This window comes from Haemaphysalis longicornis, unplaced genomic scaffold (assembly GCF_048455015.1).
Source record: "Haemaphysalis longicornis isolate Haplotype H1 unplaced genomic scaffold, Haemaphysalis longicornis Haplotype H1 scaffold_2, whole genome shotgun sequence".
Classification (NCBI taxonomy): Eukaryota; Metazoa; Arthropoda; class Arachnida; order Ixodida; family Ixodidae; genus Haemaphysalis; species Haemaphysalis longicornis.
In genome coordinates, this window is record NW_027526295.1 from 123,736,753 (window position 1) to 123,757,528 (window position 20,776).

The window sequence follows — 20,776 nt, forward strand, 5'->3', positions numbered from 1 at the left end:
CAGCTGAACCTTAGCTCACGCTAAGTATATCCTGGCATAGCCGAACTAAGCCACTGCTAATTTTTTTATGAGGTGCCTCGTTCTCGGGACGATAGAAAAGAACGATGTCGTGTACCCTCATACGTGGGGGGACTTGTGCCGACATACCTGGACTTTGGCTTCAGCAAAGTTTCCCGCTTCCGGAGTTCTATCCCGAAACGCCGAGTTCTATCCCGAACCGGAGAAGAGCCGGAATTCTATCCCGAAGGACTATGAGCGCACCCCAGAAACCAGGCATAGAAGGCAGTGCTCACTGCTTTGTACAAGTGTACGAAGTAAATGATAGCAGGCAAAGTTGACATGAGCGACGTTTCTGCTCACCCCGTCACCTATTTTTTATTGCAATCAGCGGACTGTTTTTATTTCAATCCACTGTCCCGACCGAGACGAACCAGCGCACAAAAAGCGGGCGTTCCATGCTCTCGTTCGCCGAGGAAGAGGAATGCCTATCGCGATCGTTCAAAGAGATGGATGCCGTGTCCGCATTTCAAGACCCTCGGAGTCAGAAGGAAACTGTTGCGATCGCAGAACGTTTCATTTGATTATACTCCGTGGAATCTGCATTGCGGACATGGGGCTGACCCACGAGTTGGCTAGGTTTCCTGAAAGCGCTCACGAAGCCAGATCGCTACAGAAAAGCTTTCTTTGGGCATGCATCATTGAACGCGACGGTAAGGAAATGAATGTTTAGCCAGCCGGCGACAGGGAGATCATTGAGGTCGAAGATCATGCACTGAAACTCCCCACTATGAAGCATAGGATTGCTAGAAACGTATGAATTGGAAACCATGAAAATGTATAGGCTGTGAGCAGCATAAAGATTTATGTTCGATTCTCAGGGAATATTAGATGAAACCGAGTCATTAAACCAAATTATATGATGTTTAGGTCTATAGGTAAAACTGAGTCAATAGATCACGTCTCACTTAGGCAGCGAACTAAGCAGATGGGTGTACTTGTACTACGCACATGCGTATTTCCTTCCGCAATAACTTCAGTTGCATTGAATTCGAATTCACTTGCAGAGGGTTACGTCTTGAGTGACTCTGCGTGCCTGCTGCTTCGATGATGGCGTCTGCCTTGTCGCCAGGCTCTCGATCTTCAACCATGGATGTAGACCTTCAACTACATGCACAACAGCCAAAACATTCCTGAAAAAGGTGGATTCGGCATTCTCAGCGCTTAGTTTCAGCTCTGGTGTACATACATGGGGCCAGTGTGCAACACGTGGTGGAAATTGTCATCGCAGCTTGTGTGCTGTACTACATGGCCAGAAGATGGTGCGACACGCTTGATTACAAGCTCGAGCCACCTACAGCAGCTTGAGGGTGTCGTCAACGGACACTGGCGACGATGTAGAGACGTCTAAAGTAGCCCATAGTACCCTGCATGGCAGCCTAGTGCAAGGGTGGTAGCATGCCTGGGCATTTTTTTTCAGGGCTTTCGGTCTAGCACCCAGCTGTGACATTTTTTTCTCGTGCTGCTTTGTTACTTCCCAGTTTCACATACTTCTTTCCTGTTTTACATTGCCTTTAAATTCTCTGTGTGCAATCATCACATATAAACTTTTTTTCTTGTGATGGTTCGGTTGATTTTCTGTAACTGAATTTGATTTTTTTTTTAATTTTTTCGTTAACCTGTGCGTCCATGAAAGCCTGTGACATTTCATGTGTTATTTTTCCCACGGATTGGTTATTTTGCTGTGAGTGAAATTTTTTTTAAATGTCCCTTGACTTCAGCTTGCATTTAAATGTCCCTTGCATTTATATGTCCCTTGACTTCAGCTTGCATCCTGCGGATCGTGAAGCGGAGTTTGAGGATGGCGATAACATCCCGGTTTTGGATGCCATCACGACGTCGGGGCCGAACCACCCAGACGAAGGTGTACCCGATATTGCCGGGAGAGTACCCGAGGAATCCGCTGTATTTCCGAAAAACACGGATAGAAGCACACTTATCGTACAGGAAGACCCAGATTGAGAAAGCGAACTCACTGGGCAAACTGTCGCCGTGAGCGTAGCTGAAAGCTTGAGGAGCAAAGAGACCGACGCTGCGGTAAAGGTAGAGGTCCCCGTGCGAAGTGGAGCCGCACTCCACATAGAGGGCTCGCCGTAGATCAGCGTTGGCGACGATCCACTGACTTCAGCGGTGTAAGAGAAACCACCCGCCGTGACGAAAGAAGAGCCAGCTATTGAGGAACCCCGATCCGATGCCTCGGATAGAGGCGAACCCGCGCTCGTCGTAACACGAGCACCGGCGAAAGCGAAGCCGGCACATTTCCGGTGATTAGAAACTGCGGCCCTTTCGACGGAGCCACCTCGGAGGAGGAGGGGGTCCGAAGGGCACGGAAAGAAGAAGCCATTGAAAACCGGCCTTACAAAACTGGGCAAGCAAATGAGTTACCAGAAGGAGTGCAGGTTTGGGCTCAAGAGTAAGAGAAAACATCTCTACTGCCATTTGTCCCGACGGGCAGGTGGGAAGAAGCGCCATGCCGTTACTAGCCACTCCGATGTCCGCCAGACGAAGGCCCAGACACTGAAGCATTTTCGCGGGCCCGTTGTCACGGCGGACACGATAGAGTTTGTCGTTTCGCGCGACATTTTGAAAGTAACTTCTCCGAGAAGAATTCCGCAGGCGCAGTTACGCAAGCGCCCGATAGATACGGGCTAAACATGAAGAATGCGAATTCAAGTATGCATGTTCTGTAGCAGTAGAATTTTATGACAGAGTTGAATCTTGACGTCGTGTACTGTATACTTGAACATTGTATTCATTGTTTCTCTGTCGTACTGTAGGCGAAGCTTGTACTTATTTTGTCACTCTGGTTGTACAGTGTATACGCTGTATATTCGCGTAGTAGTTGCGTTTGCGTGAACTTTGCTTCGACTATTGTACAGTACAATCTGCTGTGAATTATTGCCGTTGCTAGTTGTGCGGTCACATATTATTGTACTCCGTATATTGTTTACGAACAGCATTTTTGAAATGGTTCATTGTTGGCTTTATTGTTCCAGTGCATTGTATGTATTTCTGGGTAAGGACGTACACTTATTGTATTTGAGCCTACCAGACTCTCGCACTGGAGCGCACCATGCATTTTCGTGAGTTTCGCACTTGTAATGACTACTGTCCAGACAATTATTATGCGCAATAGCTTATTGTTGGCACTAGCTTGAGTACTCAGAACTGTATTCTTCTTAAACTTATCAGTTCTCCCTAGGATGTGTATTTTAAAGGAATTGTATTTTAAAGGACGTGTATTTTAAAGTTGTATAGCACCACAAAGGCGCTATTTGTGGTTACAAAAAGTACAAACAGCGAATTAGAACCAGACTTGGAGGATATACATTGGATTTTATTACCGAACAAAGAAATAAAGTTAATAAAGAAAATGCGAAAAGTTACTGTCACTTTGTAAAGAAGAGTGGCCAGTCTCGCTGCGTGAGGGTTCTTGACTCACGCCTAGTGATCACCAGCACACAGCACAATACATTCACATACATAGAACTGCACTCCATCAATCTTCCTTGAATAGCAGCTGCAGACGCCTCGGGTTTTTCTGGGCAAATTGCGAGATGACATGTGATGAAGTCTGTTGAAATGGCTCACACAATAAGATACTCGCCTCCCTGGCTTTCAATGCAGTACAGGCGTACAAGCGTTTTGAGGGGCTGATTTATAGGTTTTGTTTCGGGGCTTGGGTGGTGCAGTTTCGGAGGAAAGGTGTACAAGGTGATGGGACGGCACGAGAGGATGTTACGCTTTCCCTACTAGGTGTAGCGGTGAAAAAAATTTGTTTTTGCTAGATATAGCTGCAACTTTGACCGAAAACTGAAGTTCTTGCGGTAAGACTGCATAAATCTAGAGTTTAGTTAAAAAAAATCTTTCAGAATTGTTCACTATCTACAATAGCCAGCACAGGCAGTTTGTTTCACTGCCGTCACACGACCGGCAATGTTAGTCACTGTCTAAAGTGCAATGTTGACCGTAGTCCTGAAGGGCGTTCCATACGGATACGCAGGACCTGATCATTTGAGTAGCGTGGATTGTTGCGCTAGTTGATTCACGTACATAATTAAAAAAACTTTGCGCTAGAGGACGGGACAAAGGAGAGAACGTCGGTGTCGTTCTCTCCTCTCTTCCGTCCTTCAGGGCAAAGTTATTTTAATTTTGGGCCAACCAAGCTGTGCAGCTTTTTTGTAGTGCATAAAAATATCCAAATTTCCAAGGGGGGGCAGTTGCCCCCCCTTGCACCCCCCTTCCGGACGCCCATGATTGTACTGTACTAGAATTTGTGTTTTTACGAACTGCAACTTTCTTGGCTAAGTGTGAACGACGCGTACGCACGACTTTGTGAGTTTTGAGAATATTATTGCATAATACTCTGAAACTAGGGGCTGTGTCACAAATTCGAGCGTACGACGCCTAAAAGTACCGTATAAGTTTTTTTTTATTGTACAGCGCCTGATTCTTGTTAAAGTAGTCCGATTCATTCGGTTCGGTTCTAGTCGCCCCGAGACAATGCTGGAACTCTCTCGAACGAAGAGGCGGTAACGCGATCACTCGCCGGCTCGCCGGCAAGAAAATACCAAAATAAAAGCTCCGCCGCTCAGCTTTCACCGAAGCTTCGAGTTCTTTCGAGGGGGAACGTGTGGCCTTGCCAGTGCTAAAGCGCACCGATGATTCTAGAAGGGAGAAAGAGGGAAGTTATTCGCTGACGGCGGCGGGCGCGTTGTGTGTTGTGCCTTCTTTCTCCGCGCCGGCGTGGTTATAAAAAGAGAAGCCGTGCCTAAGCAAAGCAGCTACGTTTGGACGTCGTGATGTGACAACGGCACCTGCCAGTTTCTGAATCACACCATCGGCGACCCGCGCCCTGGAGGACTCCAACGTACTCCCGGGCCTCGAATCACCGTGATCGTCTCGGACGGCCTGGTCTACAGCGAAGCCACGCTTCCCAGGTAGCCGAATCGCCTCCGACAGCGGTGCATCGTGCAGCCCGGTCGGTGAATATTGTGGGACTCTGCCTCTCATATGCATCCAACTGTCCGTTTTTTTTTCTTTTAGTTAACTACTCCCCTTCGTAATATCAATTTGTTAACGCTCCTGATTGTATCTTTTGTCTAATTTTGAACTGTTTCTTGCATTTGAATTCGATCTAAGTTGTCTGTCATTATCAATTCGTTACCTCGTGCTTATGCAGTGATTTGCCTGTCTAAATATAAGTCTTTTTGCTGTTTTCCTGCAAGGCTCTGACTCATTCTTACCGCTCTGGTCGGCGAAAGCCGCACATCAGACGGCCACCCCCTTCGTCACCTGTGCCCTGTAGATTCGGTGGGCGCGCTTGAGTCGACTCCCCGTATCTTCTTACAGTGCACCCTACTAAGAATACGGTGACATCAGCATATGCGAGAACTTTCAGACAGCAGCTACCTAGGAGGGGAATGCCCCGGCACACTGTATCCTGTTGCACTGCTCGAACGTACGGATCCATGGCTATTATCAAAAATGTGAGGGAGAAGAGCACCCTTGTCTTCTCCCTCTCTCTAGTTGAATAGGCTAGAAAAGGGAACAGAAATGGTTGTCAGTCTTCCTTTAACAGCATTCAGCTTCTGTCAGGCCACGTCCGCCTTTAGTATCAGTCTCCCCTTGGTTTTCGCAAGAAATAAAAAATCAAACCAAGTCAAATCAAGAAGTTTTCTACGAAACTTGTAGCATGTTCCTGCCCTGCAGTGGTGCTTTGGGACTGGAAACTTATTTCCTTGGAGATAGTTTGAACCAGTTGCCCTGCAGCATTACCACTGCTTTACTACATATTGATTGCTAAATATATTTGCGAACGCTTGCAACTTACCTGCGTTGCAAGACGCACATTCATTTTCGTCAAGGAGCCAGGCTCAGCGTGTTCGTGTGTGAGTTTTGGCACAACACAACTGTCTCTCTTCCTGCCCTTGTTCAGGGTGCGGTAATGGTCATAAGCGCTGACGCAGTCACCCGACTGAGAAAGAGTGCGAGGGTGTAGTATGAAGCAAAAATTTCTTTTTTAAATGTGGTTTTAATTTACCTGGGGAGGGATACTTGAGCGTCAAAATGCATCTCTAGGCTACAAAACTATACTGCAACTTTCTTTTGTAGCTGTATGCCCGCACATTAGGCGAGTGTGAAACTTTTTTCTTTGCAGAAACTTACTCCACTTAGAATCATTCACTAAAGGGGTCGTTGTGCTAGTGCAGATGGTTGCATATACACTTTACCATTTGGCGAGCGTCACACAAGAAGTAGAGGTGCTGCCCTGGTATGCAAAAGTCCTGTGCTCTGTTCGCTGCAGCCTTTAGCTGTCCAGATATGCAGATACCTGCACACATAGATTTATTGCTGCCAGTGCCGTCACTTACGACTGTAATCACGGAGGAGTTGTTTTTTGCTAGTTCCATGAAGCTTTAAGTGACTATATGAGGGAGGACATCTCTGAGTGGTGCTCCCTTACTTGCAAAACTTGCAAATTATTGTATCCAGTTGGCGAATAATGGGGCAAGCAGCATCACCAATGCGCAGTCTGCAGATTCTTTTCCACCACAGCTTTCTCCCTAGCCAATGAAACCACCCATATTCAAACAACTTTCTTCAAACGCCACAGCCTTCCTGTCTTTCATCTCGTCCAAAACGAGAGTAAGGCAGCAGCTGTTCCCTTGCTTTCCTTTTATCTGAGCACCAATGCACCCCAGTGCTGTCTTGTTGAAACTAAATAGGCATGGAATTCCTTTCAAGATTTGCCAGAGCCTGTTAATGGAGGGTAGTTTCAGAATTTTCATTTTCCTCAACAATGTGTATGCTTTGAGGCTCGAAATTCTTATAAGGCAGTTCCTGAGCCATTTTTTCTCGTATCGGATTTCTTGGCTGGAGTTGTTGTTCAGTGCTTGCATTGCTGCTCGGACGGCCATTTGCTGAGCTGCTAAGACGTTTTCGGCACATTTTCCACAACTTCTGCAATGTCTTTTGCCAATTGAGTTTTCGCTATGTGGGTGAGATATCTTGTTTGCAAGTTTGCTGCGAGCTAGTTTCTTTTGCTAGTTGTTTTTTTCCCGGCACAAAACGTTGTTATTCACGCTTACATTGTTTCTGCCTTGTGACCGAGGTTTCTTTACGTTTGCAATACGTACACATTTTGCCATGTACGACGGCATCTATCCCTTCAATTTGCAAACTGTAGTACAGATCAGGTGTACCGGTTGGGCTGTGGGTACTGCCGTACCAAGACCAAATGTTAGACTGTCAAAGCTTACGGGTTATGATAGAGAAGTTAATTCGGTGAGATGAAAGCAGAGCAGATACTCTTGGGGGACAACCTTACCACCAGCATTTACAGTTGCAGGCTCTGAACTTTTAATGGTCACCGCTTTGTTTACTTTCACTAGTGACTTGGGAACTGTGAGACTGCAGAGAACATTAGTGTATACACTGACGGAGCGGACACTCCACCCCTTGAACTCTTCCGGCTTTCTCAGCTAGTTTTGTAGCAGCATATTCATTTTTTTAAGTTAGGTTGTGTTAAGTACTAGTTCTTTTTGCATGGCTTCTACTTTCGTCTCGCACTTGGCTGTAACGCCGGCCTCGTACACAGTTGCAGAGTCTGTCCTGCTTTCAGGCACCTGTGGTGTTGGCCAAGAAAACATTGTCCTTGCATTTTTTTGAGAGACCATCGCTCCATATTGATGTGTATGGGCTTACTGTCCATCTTGTAGGCCCATTTTTCAGGATGTCTTCGGCTTTAATTGTTTTTCACAGATTTTGCTGTTGGTGACGAATGTTCCTTATCGCAGAGGCACTGCTTGCTAGACAGCAAAAAGTGAGCTGATTTGGTGGCCTGTTTTGGAGTTACCGTGACCTAGTCGACATCACTAAGAGTTATACAGTCTGCTAACTAACAAAAGAAAGCCACATTTCTTGAAGATACATATTGTCCGGACTCAGTTTTAAATGAGCGAGCGAATTGCGACGACCCACCGGCAGCCTGCGAACTAACTTGTCAGAGACCGGAGTTGTACGTAACGCGTTACAATTAATCGGTTACTTGCAATCAATTACATCAGGTACATTGATTGCCGGTAATCAATTACCTTTTTTTCCAAAATCAGTTTGTAAGAATCTTCTACGGTAGTTCACGTCCTGAAAAATATCCGTCCGCTCGGGATCCCCCGTTCTGTCAGATGTCGCCGCAGCTCACCTCCATTACACCCGAATGGGCAGGTTCCACACAACGCACGGAGGCGCAGCCGCACCACGGTGCGCCTATCTGGCCGGCTGGTCGATCTTTCCGCGCTTGTAGTCACTGGGGCTGCGTCGTCATCTATGGAGGCTTCTTACAGGTTGCAACAAGACGTGAGCAGCGAGTTCGTTCTAATCAAGAAAGCTGTTTTTAACAGCAGAGCTGTTTAAGCCGGCACAAGTCCGTCCGGCGTAGACATAAACCCCTAAACCTCAAGAAAAAAATATGTGGTTAGGAAGGTACCGGGAATCGAACCCTGTACTTTCACGCCGTGAAACCAGCAACCGAACATCTGGGTCACCCAAGAAGCCCCAAGGAGTATGGTGTAGACGTGGTGGGGAACAATAAAATCTGCAGCAAATTCGATAGACAGAAAAGCTATTCCCGTGGTCGGAATCACACCTGTTTTCATCACCTTAAGAGACCGGCGTATATCCGATTGGGCTATCATCACATTCCGGGCGCACAGCATATACTTTGGGTTTGTAGAGCGGTCGTTCGCTTTGAACATCGCTGCGGTTTCTAGATTATGTGTTAACGCGGTCCATTTTGGGTGACTTGTGATAGCCTGCGGACGAAACGATACCCGGCGTGCCAGTCATGGAGAGCTTTCAGAGGCAAGTTCAGAAATCAATGTGAGGTTATCACATCATCATCATCATCATCATCAGCCTATCTACCGCCACTGCAGGGCAAATACCTCTCCCGTTATTCTCCAATTACCTCGGTCCTGTGCCAACTGTGACCAATTTATCCCCACAAACTTCTTGATTTCATCTGCCCATCTAACTTTCTGCCGCCCCCTGCAACGCTTGCCTTCTCTAGCGATCCACTCTGTTACCCTCAATGACCAGCGGTTATCTTGCCTTCGCATTACATGCCCTGCAACGTCCATTTATTTTTCTTAATTTCTACTAATATGTCCTTAACACGTGTTTGTTCCCTGACCCACTCTGCTCTCTTGTCCCTTAATGTTACACCTATCATTTTACGCTCCATTGCATGCTGAGTCGTTCTCAATTTAAGTTGAACCCTCTTAGTGAGCCTCCAGGTTTCTGCCCCGTAGGTGAGTACCGGTAAGATGCAGCTGTCAAACACTTTCTTCTTCAGGGACAATGGTAGGCTGCTATTCATTATCTGCGAATGTCTGCCATATGCATCCCACCCATTCTTATCCTTCTAATTATCTCTGCCTCATGGTTGGGATCTGGGGTCACAACTTGGCCTGAGTAGATATATTCACTTACCACTTCCACTACCTCGCCAGCTATCTCAAACCGCTGTGCTGTCCCGAGGTTATTGATCATTACTTTAGTTTTCTGCATATTAATTTTCAGGCCCACGGTTCTACTCTGTTTGTCCAGTGCGGAAAGCATGATTTGCAATTAGTCCCCCGAGTTACTTAGCAAGGCAACGCCATCAGCAAATCTGAGGTTACTGAGATATTAACCCTTACTCCCACCTGTTCCCAATCCAACGTTCTGAATACTTCTTGTAAACATGCTGTGAATAACATTGGAGAGATTGTCTCCTTGTCGGACACCCTTCCTTATAGGTATTTTACTGCTCTCCTTATGGAGGATGATGGTAGCTGTGGACCCGTTGTAGATATCCTCTAGTATTCTTACGTAATGCTCATCTGCCCCCTGGTGCCGTAATGCCTGAATGACTGCTAGGGTTTCGACCGAGTCAAATGCTTTCTCATAATCTATGAAGGCTATATATAGGGGTTCAGTATACTCAGCGCACTTATCTATCACCTGATTCATCGTGTGAATATGGTCCATTGTTGAATAACCTTTACGGAACCCTGCTTGTTCTTTAGGTTGACTGAAATCTAAGGTTGCAAAAATTCTGTTAGCGATTACCTTGGTAAGTACCTTGTAGACGACTGACAGTAAGCTGATCGGCCTGTAATTTTTCAAGTGCTTCAAGGTTATCACATATGCACCGACAACTTGGCGCCTTATTAAACAACTTCAAAGCAAAGTTCCAAGTTGTTTCAACGGGTCAGGTCAACGGGCCACGGAATGAATAATGATCGGAGTAACACTTAGAGACAGGAAACGAGCTTCCTGTATCAGAGAACAAGCTAGGGTAAAATGAGAAAACAAAATGGACGCGCTGGCCACGTAATTAGGCGAAATAACAATTCGTGGACTACCAGGGTGACAGAGTGGACACCGTGAGACAGGTGGGAAGGCCAATTACTCGACGGAGGGACAAGATGAGGAAATTTAGAGGCAACGAACGGACTCAAGTGGCACTGGACAGGAGCGGTTGGAGGTCGACGGATCTAGTGGGTTGCTGCTGATGATGATAATGATGCAACAGCCGAGTCTTCGACGAAGGGAGATGCAACTTTACTAGATATGTTAGGGAGAGGCGCTGCCAGCTCTGTTGTTTCTCCAGACTAACACCACTTATGCAAGCTGCGCCAATTTTTAGGTGCGGGGTACCTTAGGACCGCACAACGCCCGTCAGCGTCCGTGCGCATAGCATTTACAATCGCAAAAAATTACACAGGCACCGGCAGGATTCGAGCCTCTGCCTGGTAGACCAGACAGAGTTAGTGTCAGTCGTCTTACCCGTTGGGCTACGACCGTGAGTAGGTACCCGAGAGTCAAACGGCTTACGGTGCGGAGTGTCTTAAGACCTCCCAATGTCCGTCCACGTCCATCCGTGCGCACACCTCCATCAAGCGAAAATCAAGCGAAATTCGATTTGAACCGTGAGTTGCAGTTTCATTTAGGGGATAATCAAAGTGAAACTCGCGGCTCAAATCGGATGACGTTCGGGGCACAAATCGGGTGTCACTCGGGGCGCAACTGTGATGTCATTTTGAGTCCCCGTACTCCACATCCTCGCCATCATCCACGGAGTGGAGATGCTGCCATTTTTCTTTGGCTTTTCAACAGAGAAGTGCGACGCTTCATAGATGACATGGGCACTAGCATGAAAACACTACGCAACTACGAGCTGGTGGGCATGGTGTTTCTACGGGAAACCACCGCCCTTCCCTCCAGGGCATGCACTGAGAGAGTGTTCGCTGTAGCCACTAACCTCTTAACGAGGAAACGTGGAACAATCAATGACGACAACTTTGAAGGACAACTACTGTAGAAAGTCGTCTTCTTTACCCCAAATCTTTTTTGGCTAAGGCAGCCCAAGGCGCCACAGCTTACGTGCTCTAAAATAAGGTCACATTTATATTGTGCCCGTGCAGAAAGATTGTCTGGGTTTGTCATGAGGCGATGGGTGATTTTACTTGCTGATTAAAAATGTAATCTTCCGCGGTATGTTAATTAACGTCTCTGTAAATATACACTCAGCTGAAAATTCATGATATAAGGACCTTAACCTATTCGCCAAAAGGCACTGCAGATGTGAAACATTATCATAACTTTTCGCAATGACTGGGTAAACTATTCGAAGGTACCTTTTAGGTTAAACATATATAAATGCTTTTATTGTCATTGAAATATGTTCACTTTAGGGCCGGGTTCAGTTTCGCGCCTTTTTGCACACGAAGGCCCTGCCGAAGTCCGCCTAGTTCATGGCGGCCTGGTTGCAGCCACCGGCAAAGGTTACGGCGGCAGTGCGGGGCAGCCGGCAGAGCCTGAAACAAGCTGTAATGAAGAACTCCGGCGATGGCAAAAACATAGAGCAACATTTAAGAAAAGAAAGAAACCTTTTCTTTTCAGTGAATACGTAAAACGTACATCACAGGAACGCATGAATTCAAAGGGAGTAGTCAGAAATTCCCCCTTTGATCGTTAAGACGCAGTCATCCCAGGTCATCGCGAAGGGGCTAAATGTGTATCTCGCGGTGTCCGTAAACTATTTACATGGCAGAGAACAAAATATTTAGAAATGTGCCCTGCATTTTACAATGTACCGAGCTGCACCCGCGCGAGTACAGCAGGGGTAGTAGATTCACTAGTTGGTCGTTTCCGCTTTTCTAGCTATAGGGAACTTCAACAGAACGTGCTGTTGGGCTAGTTGGTACATACTGGTACATACTGTCACGTTTGCCACCGTCCTCGTCTTTTTTGCGCTAAGCCTCCCAATTAGCTACAGGGAACAAAGCCAAGTTCAAAATCAGTGCTTCTTTCGTGTGGCTGTTCCAGCAGATTGCTGTGTTTGTTGTGTACTGCTACGTTATTTGAGACAAAGTATTCCCGCAGAATGGCAAAGGTCTCGTAGAAATTACAGTACGGTGGCTGGTGACCAACCAACTGGCGGACGATCTGGCCTTTGGTTCGCACGCACCCTGCTTGTGCATGCTTGCGCTTGTGCACCCTGCTTGCGCACCCTGCTTTGCATGCCTGCTTGTGCAGCCGCTAAGCTGGCTTGGCAGCTGTGTGTATCCTGCGCAGAACTTTGCCGCGGGAAAAATTTTCATCCGCAGCTGCAACATCTCTGACCCATGCATGTGGCGCAGGGAAATTTATACAAAATTATCCTGTGTCCTGAGCAGGAAAGTGCTTCGTTAAATAAGAAATAAACCCAGTCCACATCTGAAATACCATATGTTTTGAAGCACGCAAACGTTTCGCTCATATTGTTTGAATTACCTCGCTTGGAGGGGAAGTATAATGGGTATGGGAACAACCCGGTGTTTACAATGCAGCAGCAGGGGAACGGTAGCGAATGTTTCCTCAGTTCTCGTTCACCGTCGCATCAAGGCCGTGTGTCTGTGCTTCGTGCCCGAAGAGATTTTTTTCTGCAAGAGAAAAACATCTAAAACGCGACCTCGTCCGGAATGATCAAGCTTTCATTGATAACAATAAAATAGACAGCGTTTTACAGTGACAGATGACGGCAGAACCGATTCTTGCAGGCTAAGCGCGAGGGAGACACAGGACAAGACAAGATATGGGAGCTTAGCTGGGCTTCGCCCACAAGAATGCATCACCAACAAGCCCAACTTCACACTCTCGGCAGAACCGATTCCTTCGAGAACTAAAATCTAAATAAAAACTCCCACCTCCCCTCGCGGGAACCCCTGTGTAGATGCTACGCATAGGGGGTTCACGTTGCAGCGTTGGACAGCGGAGGAACGGCGCTGGAAGGATGGAGCGGAGCGGCGCAGGCACTGCGTTTTATAGCGCGCATAACGGTGAGTGGACGCGCCGGCGCCAGTGCACCTGCCGCGGCTATGACGCAACACAATCCAACACAATCCACTTTAATCCAATCCAATCCAAGCCAAGTCAAGTCCTCGCGATAGCGAACACTCTCTCCCTCGCGAGAGAGTGTTCGCTATCGGAGAGGAGGGGGGGTGAGTGGCGGAGAGCGCAGCTCGCGCGGCGAGGAGAATGGGGCAGGGGCGGACGCCAACGACGCCGACGCCGAATGCAGGGACAAGGCGGGTGAATGAGATGCCTTCGCATCTAAAAACTCTGTCTCTGCAATATCATATGGGGTTGCTGTCGCTCCACGAACCCCGCACTGTCGGAGACGGGTACGCGTACCCGTGACCAAACGGGAACTAAGCAGTACGGAATGCGTATCTGCTAACGTTGTCAAATGTGATGGTCACGTTTACGATGTCTAGTGCTTGTGCGCACGGCACGATCTATGCGCTTGGAGCTTGCGCCTCAAAAGCGTGCTGCCGTGTACGTAAAAGGAGCAGGTGAATACTTGCGGTTAAGAGTTCAGTCGGTCACGCCGTTTCGATGCAGGACAGAAAAATCATTCTTGTTGTTGGGGGGGGGGGGGACAACCCCTCGAGGAATGAAAGTTGCGCTTGAGTGTTCAAAAATCCATTTACACGACGCGCCGTGGGTGCGTCTTGTCCCAGCAGTACACATTCGTAAGATTTCTGACAGTCATGGCACTCTCTGGCACAACCGAAAAAAATGGCCTTCTTGTTCATCACATTTCCCCGTTTGTAAAGAGCGGCGGTGAAATTCCGTTTCCCAATCGGCACCCACTCGGCACGTATGTCCGAATGTTGCCCCCTGGCGCGTTTCACCGATACCTTTGGGACAACGCCAGCCAGAGCAGTGGGAAGCTCAAGCCAAAGTTGCTGTGGGTCCACATGATTGTTAGTTTAATGGGTCACATGCCCCGCAATCTATCGGAACATTGGCGGAATTTTGTTTATTCCCCTTATTGCGCCACATTTTCACAAAAATATCTATAAATGTTGTGTTTGGACGGCGAGGTTCTGCGTTGCCTTCTCCCTGAACTTCATAAAGCTTAGGTTTGTGTCGGCTCCCACCTGTGCGTGGGATGCCCAATATTTGTCTACCTAACGTAGCTGCACAAACAAATTGATATGAAAGGTGAACAATTACTTCGCACCTTGGCCAAGGTGGTGCTCTTGTGCTCCGAAAAGAGCGTTTGTACTTTTTCGTGTATGACGCGAGACATGTTTTGTCCGCTTCCGAAAGCTCGACATCTTGTCTCTAGACTGTGGCTGACTCTCTGGAGGTCTTTGGAAAGTTTTCTTTGATGGCTGCCCTTTATTCTTTTCTCGGAGGGGCCCAATTGAACACAGCAATATCAACTTAGTTTTGCGACACTAACACTTCGACACGATGTGGTGGAGCAGTGAAACCGGTTTGGCTTTTTTCACCAGTTGGTCGCCTGGAGCGAACCGCTGGAGGGCCTCGACGGTTTACAGTGTGGGTCACCGTCCCTCCCTCCGGCACAAGCGCTGTGGACGCCAGTTATCCTGTGACACGGGCTGTGACGATTAAACCACCCTCTGTATAAGCAACGGGGCCGAAGAGGCACATTTATTCTATCAGACTATGTACACGAAGCAGCATTCACACGCAGTGCACGAGATGTGGCTGTTTCGCCGCTTTCAATGCCGCTTAAGTCTTGAAACATTATCACGAGACATGAGAAAAGATAAATGCACCCGTGGCGAAATTTTTACTGGTGGTCGTTTTAACAATGTCCATTTCACATCCGTTTCCATCGTGACGCAGTTGCACTTGAGAGGCTGTTGAGCAATGACAAGCACAGAAACGGACTCCACGCCATGGTCGGCTCTGTCACATCCGGGTAGCCTGCTTCCAGCCGTGCAGTGCTGTCTCAAAGTGGGCACTTTGAAGCGGACATAAAATACACAAAACTGGGAATGCCGCTCCAGGACTGTTATAGACAAGAGCAGACCAGCGGGCGAAAGCGTGCGTTTCCTTGGTTGCCAAAATCTTCTACTCGCTGAACTCAGAAATGTCTCAATTAAGTCACTTATTTACTTCTGATACTTTCAACTGATGCGTGACCCTAGTTTTACATCGCGCAATTCAAACCATGAAATCGGTTATCACTCAGCAGAGAGTTGTTCCTCTGGCGTTTTTGCATTTCTGGGACGTTTGTCACTACAAACGATTGTTCAAAGCGAGTATGAGCACGGAATTGTGCCTAATTTTCGCTCCATAGTAAAGCAATTTAGGTAAAGTTGGGAGCAAAAGTGTACTGAAGCTAAAACAATCCAAGATATGGTATGGTTTGGGCAACAGTTACAGCGAAGTCGTTTCTCTGAAATATGCGAAGACAGAACTTATTTATTGCCTTACCTGGGAGCTACCTGTCTGATATAGGCTTTATTTGTTTTCTCTCGTAGCCACAGCCCGTCTGCCATTTTTGAGAGCGCTGCTAATGCCTGTGGCCTCACGTATTTTTCCATATGGAAACTGAATCTCAGGTACCCTCATTTCACAACGTCTATACGACGCCCAGACGTGTGTACGCATTGAATTCTAGTGAGCAGTTCAGTTTGCATTGTGCACTAGCACGTTTTTTTGCAAATAAAAAGAAGTTACATCACTTAGGTGGTAATATTAAAGCGTCTGCTCTACGTTTAAACAGATCGTGGACAGCTGAATACTCAACCGACCTGGCGCTCTTTGGCTACAAAACTTTCGCGGCGCATGAGTCGAAGCCATCACATTTCTCTGTGCGTTCTAAGTTTGTGTCTCAGGTGGCTTGCGGTGTCACCAAGGTTGAAAGAGGCGTCTTTTTTTCGACGAACACCTCTGAAAAAAAAGGGATTCCATAGCCAGCTGCTTCTTTCCATTTTCGTCTGAACCTCGATGCATATGCTGTAATGTAAAACCGTAGCTGTTGCTGCCCGGAATATTCTGGATTTTTTTAGTCTCATACATAAGCATGTTCAGCTGCGTCCTCGTATTCCTGAAACGAGGATATCAAATTTTCTATTTCCCCCAGCAAGACTTTACCTAGGGCGGTCACAAAAAGCCACCTGTGGCGCTTGTCCTCCGTGCAAAGAGTTCACACGAGTTGCCAGCAGTTCTACCCTGCTGGTAAAAGAGTATATCGAACTATTTTGTACTTTTTCGCTCTTTTTAGTCGAGTCTGTGGCTTCGTCCTCATGTCCGCTCGAGGACGAACGCCCATTTTCTTTGTTTCTTTTCGCACTAAACCGGTGCACATAGTTGAAGTATTTCCGTACGAGCGGCTCCAAAAAGGCATGTGTAGCTCCGGACTGCTCCACAAAGCATTGCACTCCAGTAAAAAGCAGTTGCGTCCCGTTCTTGTGCATTGAACATGTAAAGAGGATGGGTTTCGTTTTTCTTGTTCTTTTTTCGCCTGACCGAGTGGTTCATGTGCTCAAGGCTGTTGTATTCACGCCATCCTTTTTCTGGCAACAGCCTAAAGGCTCGAAACATGCAGAGACATTCGATATTGAATTGCGTCTTTTTTTTAAAGGCACCACCAGGCAGTCCAGAACACAATCTGCTGCACCCGCCTTGATGCGTAACCCGGTCGAGCCGTTCAACAGGATGCCTGAAAATATACAAGCAGTTTCCGTACTTGTTGCTGCGCATTCTGCATCTTACGGCCCGCCCTGCGATGTAGCTCCACTGAACACATTCGACCTCAACGAGGTATACTGATTTTTACAATTCGTTGTTTCCCTAGAACAGACTTACCTTGCGCGTAGACACGCTTGTGGTACTTAGGTTGCGTGTAAGCTTAAAACGCTGAACTAGGATCGCAAACGAGCGATCTCAGTGTCTATAAACTTCACCGCGATGGATAATGCGCTGCAAAGAAAACCTAAAATCCCCTCACGGGGCACCTTGAGTAATCTTGGTGACGTTATTGGCGACAGCGCGGACCCCGAGCCCCCAAACATAAGCTGGAACCAACCGTGGCGATGTGCCGTGGGCGGAGCGCAGTGGCGCGAGAGGTCGTGTGACGCTATCACGTTGAATTCAACGAGCATGCAGGGGAGGAAACCGTAGATGTGCTTGGTAAGTGCACCACCGGTCTTGCCCGTCTCCGTGTGGGCTCGTAGCTACATCGTTAAGACAACGGGCTCTCGCTTTGTTACGCTACTAGTTCCGGGTTCGATTCCTGGCGGTGCCAAGAAATTCTTTTATTTGTTCGCGGGAGTTTTCTGTTGATACCAGCGGTCGCGAAAGAACTCTCGGGGGATAGAGGTAGAAAACTTTGCTTTAAAAAGCCTTTGGCTCTATGACATTCAGGCGCACCACAATTATCAAAAATTCAGCCCTAATGCTCTTTACAACGCGCCTCTTGTACAAGTGTATTGGTGTCTGAATCTTAAACCTAATTTCAACATTTCATCTTTAAAAAAAATGAGCTGCTGCTCTCACAAGTTATGTGTTCAGACTTGAGGTGGGTACGACAATTAGGGTCTAACGTTTCTACTCCAGTTAAAGCACTTCCGTTTTTTTTTTCCAGTCTGACGGTACACGACGTACAAAAACAGGTGGACTGATGCCGAAATCCAAGCCTTCAAGAAGAAGGTTAAGGAAACCCCAAGCCTGCAATTTCTGGAGCCGTATACATTCAAGTGCTCGGAGGGTCAACCGTAGGCAACATTTTTGCCCACGTTAACAGGAGGATAATGCTACAATACCCCAAACTGGGTGGCCTGCCCCAGGAGAATTGTGTAATAAAAAATTGTTGCACCCAATAAGTGAGAAATTTCTTTTCACATGGCTACAACCATGCCCACGCGATTGGAACGTGCAATAAATAACTGGCTGCTGCTCTCTTTATTTAACAAACATACTGAGTGGCGCAAATACACAACAGACAAGAAGACACGGACAGACAGAAGACACGGACTGTCCGTGTCTTCTTTCTCGTATGTTGTGTATTTGCGCCACTCAGTACGTTTGTAGACCTCTACCAACACGCATAGCAACACGTTCTCTTTATTTAACCTTTCATCTGAAGCCCCGTTATTGTCCAACCGGGGATGAGAGTGACGTGCGCAACGGTTCCTTCGTTACATTCGTGCCACTGCCGTTACTTTCTGCATTTCAATGTCCGCTACAATATTCAAGGCAGAGCCTTCGGTGCTTCATAAAAATGCGCTGCCTCTAGAAAAGGGATTTCTGTTTCAGAAAGCTGCTCCTTGTTTTTGTCGCAGACCTTCTGGAAACGTGGCCTGTCCTGCTTTGCTCTCCAAAATGAGTCCACTGCTGGGAATGTACCAACTTTTCTGATGTGTATACGCAAGTGCCCCTTATACAGCAAAACAACAGCCCTCTACTGGAGCTACACACGTCATTTTGTGGTGGTTTACATTCTCTTGTTTCCTGATACCGACGTTACGGGTCGGCCTGCCGCCTATTACTGTACTATTGTGCAATTCATAATTTCTGAAGTAGCTTCAGACCACCTATAGCAGAAACAGGTCCTCAGACTCAATTCGCCCCTTACCCCAAAACTCGTTTTCTGAGACAGTTCGTTTTTGCAGCAAGAGTCGCCGGCACACAGCGTAATAGCAATTCTCACGTTCGCTTTGTGCAAGGTTTCTGGGTGGACAGAACTTATAAAGATGGTAGCCTTTCTTGGGATACTAAAACACCATAAGTTCGGTTGTCTGTCTGTCTTTGTCCGTATGTGTGCATGTATGCACGTATGTATGTACGTATGTATGTATGTCCCTCAATTCAGCCACCAGGCCATAATTTCAAATGTAATCTTTAGTAAAATGTTTCAATAGGCAAAATATTTTGAGTCCAATAAATCTAAAAATATGCTTTATATTTGTCAACCGTTCTCAGTAAAAAGATCATATTAGGCTTATTTTAGAAAGTCAGCCCGTAACCGCAACTTGCAGTGTTCTTTTAACCAAAAGTGAGTGCGTTTTAAACTTTTGTGAGAGCATTTAAAAACGTTTTAAAACAAAGGTTTTAACCACAACATTCAAATAAGGCTGGCGCTCCAACCTCGCACTCGTGGCTCTATCGCTGAGTCCGCCAGTCCCAATAAATGGCGCAGCAGTGCGAACGCAGCAAAATTAAACTCCACAAACCTCCAGTAAGCGAACTTAGATAACAGGGGAACCGCGTAAGAGGTGGGCGGATGAGACGGGAGACTCAGTTACGTGGCAGTACGGTAGGGGACTGCCGTCTTTCGACATTTGCAGCGACGTGAGAAGGTGCCCGGCCAATTTTGTTGCAATGAAGCTGTTGTAGGACGAGAATTTTAGTCGGTCTGCTGTAGGTGGTGCGTCACTCATGGGCACGAAGCAAGAATGTATACAGGGTGGTGCGAAGATAATTGGATCACTTTAAATTTTTTTTCCTGAGTGAACCGCCGCTCTGTTCGTGCTCAAACTTCACACGAAGTTCGCATTTAGTGGTCTATTTTGTTTGACACCGAGAACAACGACAGTACTTGCCTGTTTATTCTGAAAATAAATGAAAACAATTTTCGCCTATGAGAAAATGGCGGCTGATTTGGACGTGCGAGCCAGCGCAACTTGATGTTGGAACGAAGGCGCCACCTCGGGTGTGCAGAGAGAAACGCGCGTTTAAGATTCACGGTAGGAAGAAGCCAAATGGTGTAGCAGACGATCAGAAAGTGTGAAAGCGGGTTTTCAGATCGTCTGCTAGCTCATTTGGCTCCTTCCTAGCATAGAGTTTCATACTAATATACACTAGAGGGAAATCTGGCGCCACTGTCTAGGGGAGCCGCACTTTAGCGAGCGTGCTGTCATGTACCGGGCAGGCACGTTCCACTTGTCCTTGGCATGGCTCACGAACAGGCTGAAAAGTTGGCTTTGGCTGCAAAAATGCAACAATATTACTGCAGAAGATTAACCGAATTTGTTTTGTTATTGTAAAATTAAAGCTCCAGAGAGATTTATTTGTCAGGGATTATTTAGAAGCTTCATGCAAGATGAACAAAACAAGAATGTTACCCCTTTTGGCTTCAAGACGAAAAAGAAGCCATGTGGCTAACCAAGCCAAGGAGGCGAGGAGCGTCGCTAGCTGCAATGGCGCCGCCCACGGCGGCACGCGAATGCAGCGCCAGATTTCCCTCTAGTATATATTAGTATGAAACTCTATGCTTCCTAGGTGCATTTTCTGATCGTCTGCTGTACCATTTGGCTCCTTCCTACAGTGAATCTTAAACGTGCGTTTCGCTCTGCACACCCCAGGTGGCGCCGTCATTCCAAGATCAACTTGCGCTGGCTCGCACGTCCAAATCAGCCGCCAT